The sequence below is a fragment of the Adiantum capillus-veneris genome, chromosome 20 (genome assembly GCF_014529385.1).
Source record: "Adiantum capillus-veneris isolate H3 chromosome 20, ASM1452938v2, whole genome shotgun sequence".
In the NCBI taxonomy this organism is placed as follows: Eukaryota; Viridiplantae; Streptophyta; class Polypodiopsida; order Polypodiales; family Pteridaceae; genus Adiantum; species Adiantum capillus-veneris.
The window spans coordinates 13336195-13342797 of NC_140950.1; the positions used below are offsets into that span (position 1 = coordinate 13336195).

The following is a 6603-nucleotide window of genomic DNA, read 5'->3' on the forward strand; positions in this document are numbered from 1 at the left end:
GAGTAAATAAAGTGTCGAAGTTAGCAAATTTGGCAGATTTTCTCTGAAACGTCCTTCGGTCTGAAATGCTGACAAATTTGGTCCAATTTGCTTCAAATCAATTTTTGAGCATGCATAGATGCATAAAAACATGTAAAGATCAAATTCATAAAGTCAATACAAAAATTTGCAACAAAAGTAAATAATCGCGATTATTTACAGCTGAATATTTTTTTCAACTTTTTGCAAATTTGGCATTACAGGCATGAAGTATATACCAAATTGATACTCTGAGTGAAATATGGCCTCATTTGAGTGCATTGGGTGAAATGGTGCCAGATTAAGGCTTTAGGTCTCTGAAATAGTAGATGTAAAGAAATGTTGAGATTTTGAGATCCAAATTTATTCAAACTTGGCTAGTGGCCTTAGGACATCATGTACTTTGGATCTATGATGGCAAAGTTTCAATTTTCTCCCATTTCAGCCAAAAGGTAAATAATCGCAATTATTAACTTTTCTACCAAAATGAACATTTTTTGGTACAACTTGGTTCTAGGCATTGTATAGACCTTGTGTATGTGATATGAGGTGATTTGGATCAAAAAATGTGGCTCATAACTCAAAATTTGGCTTGCAAGGACTTCTTTGCATTTTTTGGCAATTTTCCAAGTTATTGGCTCATACTTTGAATTTTGGCATGTAATAGGTGTGTACAAGTGATAGGTGAGGTGATGATAGAACTTTCAAGCGAAAATAGTGCAAAAGTAAATAATCACGATTATTTACAGCAGTCACATTTTTCTTGCAACACTTAAAAATTTTGACCTAAACACCTTCTATACACCTAAAACAAGTCCTAAATTGAATTTGGCAAAGTTTGGTCTTGTTGGCATCACTTTGTGCTTTGTCGACTCTGAAATCACCGATTTCTGTGACTACACTGCTTGTTGAGTTGGTTAGTCACTTTTGAGGCTATGGGCTTGTCCGCAACATAGTCGTGAAGCAACTCATCCAATTTTGGCCCATTTGGAGTCAATTTGACCCCGTATGTCGAATTTGACGCTTTGTAGCCTTTGAGCCGTTTTCTGCTTTTCGAGGGCTTCGCTTGATTGATTTTAGGTAAGCTCTCCGTGGAGTCAGAATGCAATTTTGGCATCTGCCAAAAACCTAGCTTTTCTATTTGGGACCCCCTCTACCCTTGCCGAATGGTCAACTGGTGATATAGAAGTGTTCTATTATGTTGGAGCATGCTACGGTTCAAATCTTATCCGATTTGGTTGAGTTGACGGGTCGCTATGGTCGATTTTTTGTTGTAGGTCTTCGTGCACTGCTCGGATTCTAGGGTTTTTTCTAGGGGTTTAGACTAGCTACCGGCCGTACAAAATGGATCATTGTTGAGTAAATAACTTACCCCTCATATCTCGTATGAGATGACGCTGAAAACGGGTGACTGTAGACTCCGGAAAAGATGCGCGAAAGAGGTTGGAAAGCTCTCTTTCCAAAGGCAACAAGTGGAAATGAGGTGGTTTTAGCCTACCTGGGATATCTATACCTGAGCTTCTCGAACCATTTTTTCTCAGATACCCCCGTTAGTCCTACTAGGCCGTGAAATCTATGTTAAACTCAAAAATTTTCCCAATCGGATTCCTGTAGCTCATTCTGCAAGAATTTGGCAAAAGTAGGTTTGGCCGCCTAATTTAGGCTTCCTACTTCCATCTTCAGATTTGATTGAAATTTTTGTGCTTGTCCGCCTTGATTTTTTTATCACCACCATGTCTTCAATTTTTCCATCTGAGCTCCTTTGCTATTTGATATTAATTTTTGACCTGTTTATTGAAAAAATCAAAGAAAATGCGCTAAAAAAGTAAAGTGAAAATTCAATAATTAAGAAAATTCATTGAAAAACACAGCTTTATTGTTTTTATTGAATTTCTCTATTTTTAAGTCTCAACATCGAGAAAAATGATAAAAATTTATAAAAAATGACTAATTTTTGATGATTTTTTGATAGTATATACACTATTTACACTCATTGGGAAGATATCATCAGTTAAATTCCCCTATTGATGATTTATAAGGGCATTACTATGTAATTTTGCAAAAAATCACACATTAACATCAAACTTTTTACTCCCTCTTCAAAAATTGCCCTCAATTATTTAGTACTCTTCCACCCCTCCTAGATGGCGTACTCCGGGACGATTGTGAGCATGGGTTGAACAATCGTGTCTATGCATAGCCTTGGTTGGCTCTACCATGCTTTGAAGATCAATGCAATTCAAACCATTATGTGTGCAAGAGTTGGGTCTTGAGTAATTAACTCAAGGGGTTCTGATGTCAAGGCTTTCTGATGCTGTTTTCCAAAGAGCAAATCTTGTAACATGTGTGCTCTTTGCTTGATTGTGCCATCAGGATGCTTTAGCACATTGATTTCCTAAGTTGTTGGTATCACTTTTGACTGTTGTCGATCTTTTACTCGCCATTGATACCTTGGTTTGCTTGGTGTAGAACGGTATGGTTGAGGTTTCTGAGGCTTAACTCTCCATTGCTTGATTGGTTTTCCCGTTTGTGGAGAAGATAAGTGCACTTTTTTGTGCCAAATCCATTTCGTGCTAGGTTCCCTACTCGGAGATGTTCATCTCTGTGTTTTGACATTTGGAACCGTCTTTGGTATTGTCGATGATGTTTTGGGCACCCAGATTTGAATCGGCTTGTCCTTAAGCTGTGCTTTCGGTACCCAAATTTGCCTGACTCCTTGCTTCCGGCTTGAGACTGGGCGTGAAAATTTTGGTTTCCGACAAGCAATTTTATTTTCCAGCGAGTTATTTTTATTCACGCACGATGGCTTCTCCTCATAATGGGGGCCTTACAAACGTGCGTTTTTGCCACAAAAAAATTACAAGGGGTAAATCAGGCTCCATACTTAACAAATGTCATCCTAGTTGCCCATTTAGGTATGCTCTTACCTCATTAGAGCTTCTCATGCTAAACTACGCCTGCAATGTGCTCCATTTGCGGAACCCACAACCCTCATCCTGTGCAAAACTCCTTTCCCTTTGAATAGTCTCTCTCTCTCTCTCTCTCTCTCTCTCTCACACACACACACACACACACACACACACACAAAATAAAAGGAATTTATGTATATAATCAGTTTAGTAGTAGTGATACCAATGTGCCACTCAAACTAAATAAATATAAGGCAAGTTTTGAGGTCTATCTTAAGCCTTCTCAACTTCAAAGGCTTAACTACTTCCTAGGTGAAATCAGGGTCATTGCAACCAAAATGCGACACTCTTCTCGATGAACGTCATTAAGGTTGATAGAGATCATACCAGGAGGGATTCTGTGTGCGTGGGTGCTCTTGTGCATGATTTTATATGCTGCTAATGGGAGGGCACATGATGAGTTCTTGAAATGTTATTCTACACTTTGATTATTTAGTTGATATTATATTACGTCTGACAAACTAATGCCGCTCCAGAAGTTTTATGCAAATGCAATGACGATGGAATACCTAAATCTCAGAAGAATTTAGCGAGAGCATCAATACAACAGCTTCTATACTAGTTGTAGGGGCAGGGATGAGGAAACTTGATTATTTCCAGAATCTTTGAATCAACAGTGGCATGCAAGACCACGCTCTACAACACTCTTTGGTAGCCTGCCTCATGATGTAGGCTCTACTTTCTATATATCCACCTTGGTAGGGTCTTTGCCTAAGAAAACACCTCCGCCATGAGCTCCCCAACCACCATATGTATCAATAATGATCTTCCTTCTTGCTAGGCCAACATCACCTTGTGGCCCCTCAATCACAAACCTTCCAAAAGGATTCAGATGGAAGATGGTCTTCTCATCCAGGTACTTCTTAGGTATCATAGACTTGATAACATGCTCCTTCAGATCAGTGGCAATCTTGTCATTGGTAACTATTTCATTGTTTTGCATAGAGATCAAGACCATATGAACTATGATGGGAACCATGGCATTGATGGCACCATTTCATTCTCGTATTCAAATATTACTTGAGTTTTGTCGTTTGGGCAACCATGCATAAGTTCCATTCTTTCTTACCTCTATGAGCATGGCACCTAGTTTGGTAGCCAGGACATGGCCGAGGGGCATAAGCTCCTTATCAATCTCATCAGTATAATAACCAAACATATGCCCTTGATCTCTTGCACCAATCTCCTCCTCCTTATTTTTGTGAAATGTCCATGCACACCTTGAGAAATGTATGGGCTCTACTGTTTGATGTTAACCAAAACCTTGGAATGATCAACATCAATACCCACATCATTTGACACAAACCAATTTCCCAGCGACTGCCCCGAATCTTCTCATAGTTAATATCTATCATAATTGGTGGTAATCTCCCCAAAGATCATCACCATGTTAGTCTTGGTGCACGTCTCACAAGCCACCTTACTCTCTTGATCCTGTTGTAGGCATGCATCCAGCACAGACACTTGATCCCACAGCTTGTCTAGATGTTCCTCATTCACTCACTCCGAGGTGAAGAGAAAAGTCGACATCTTTTAGGGTTTCTATGCGTCAAGGGTCGGAAAGTAGCCTCTAAACAATCTTGGAAGGCTGAAGCTACTTCTCACATTCGGTGAGGCCTCTCTCTCTCTCTCTCTCTCTCTCTCTCTCTCTCTCTCTTTCTCTCTCTCTCTCTCTCTCTCTCTCTCTCTCTCTCTCTCTCTCTCTCTCTCTCTCTCTAGCTACAGGGCTGGCAACTATCAATACCCTCTTTCCTCATCCGTCAGGATTCCCACGCTGCCTCCATTAATTGATGAACCCACACCCTCATCGGGTGCAAAACACCTTTTCCTCCCTGCACAATACCTGCCTCCATGACTGCATGCCATTGTGCATGGCGGATGCACATACAAATCGCAAATCACGCACTTGCCATTGCACTTCTCGCAGAATCACCATGGCTGCTCGTGAGTGTCCGCTTGCCCCGTGTGTGTTGAGAGTCTCTCTCTCTCTCTCTCTCTCTCTCTCTCTCTCTCTCTCTCTCTCTCTCTCTCTCTCTCTCTCTCTCTCTCTCTCTCTCTCTCTCTCTCTCTCTCTCTCCCCTCTCGCTCTAAACAAAACTCTCTCAAAGAGCACGCACCGAGCGCGCTCTTTGACAGAGTTGAGTTTTGTGTGTGTGTGTGTGTGTGTGTGTGTGTGTGTGAAACTCTCTCAAAGAGCACGCACCGAGCGCGCTCTTTGACAGAGTTGAGTTTTGTGTGTGTGTGTGTGTGTGTGTGTGTGTGTGTGAGAGAGAGAGAGAGAGAGAGAGAGAGAGAGAGAGAGAGAGAGAGAGAGAGAGAGAGAGAGAGAGAGAGAGAGTCATTGTGCTTGTGGGCGCCCAACAGAATCTGTGTTTGTGATTGCGAGGTAGCAGCCCAGAAGAAAGATCGGCAAACTGCAATCTATCATGGCGAGCTTGTGGCTACGCCATCCATGGTGTGCTCCTCTAGCAGCCTCACAGCTGTGGCAGCGTCTAGCATGAGCAAGAGCTCCTTTGTGTCCAGACGGGCATTGCAAGCTCCACTCACTACAGCTACGATTGTGCCATCAAAGAGGGCCCTCATTGTTTCGATGATAGTAGCCAATAGGCCTTTGCGATTCCTTGGCAGCACTCCTCTGGAATGGCTTAATGAAAGCCTACCTGGGGACTTTGGCTTTGACCCCCTTGGTCTTGGATCCGAGCCTGAGCTTCTCAAGTGGTTTGTGCAATCAGAGATAGTGGACTGCAGGTGGGCTATGTTGGGTGCTACTGGAATATTCATTACAGAGGCTCTCACCAAAGTAGGAATTTTGAACACCCCATCCTGGTACTCAGCTAGAGAGGCCTAGTATTTCACAGATTCGACTACCCTCTTCGACGTATTGGAGCTTATATTCTTAGGTTGGGCTGAGGGCCGAAGATGGTAGACATCATTACTCCAGGATCAATGAATACTGATCCCATCTTCACCAACAACAAGCTAACAAGCACAAATGTTGGATATCCTGGTGGCTTCTGGTTCGACCCTCTTGGCTGGGGCTCTGGTTCTCCTTAGAAGATCAAGGAGCTTAGGACTAAGGAGATATAGAATGGTGGACTCGCTATGTTGGTCGTTATGGGTACTTGGTTCCAAGCAATCTACACGAGCATTGGCCTCGTTGACAACCTTACCGCCCATCTTTCCGACCTTGGCCACAACACCGTTTTCTGGGCTTTCTTGACCAAGTGAGCGATGATCATTGTACCTCCATCACTTGGAGCAGATATTGACACTCACTTCCTTTGTATGCTAATTGAGAAGTTTGTAAAAACCTTTTATTTGGTTGAAAGGTCCTATTTTGTCGTGTACACTGTGCCTGCTCCCGTTTTGTCAATTTACTTGCGTCATGTTTCATTGCATTACCTTGAGGGTATGAGTCAGTTTTGATTACAGAACATGCCTGTTCTGGTTGTTATCTACATCGAAAGTTTGCCACTGTTCTCTAACCAAATGCCTCTCATTTGAGCCCTCCATCTCTCCCAGTTAGTGAAGATAATGAAGTCTCGCTTGAATGTTCAAAGAGACAGAGAGAGAGAGAGAGAGAGAGAGAGAGAGAGAGAGAGAGAGAGAGAGAGAG

At 42.2% G+C, this 6603-nt stretch overlaps 2 pseudogenes; one reads left to right on the plus strand and one right to left on the minus strand.

Annotated features, from left to right (window-relative positions):
* Nucleotides 1-3698: 3698 nt before the first annotated feature.
* On the minus strand, nucleotides 3699-4146 carry LOC147432128 (S-adenosylmethionine synthase 1-like; annotated as a pseudogene).
* A 1293-nt stretch (nucleotides 4147-5439) lies between these two features.
* On the plus strand, nucleotides 5440-6215 carry LOC147432129 (chlorophyll a-b binding protein, chloroplastic pseudogene; annotated as a pseudogene).
* Nucleotides 6216-6603: the final 388 nt, after the last annotated feature.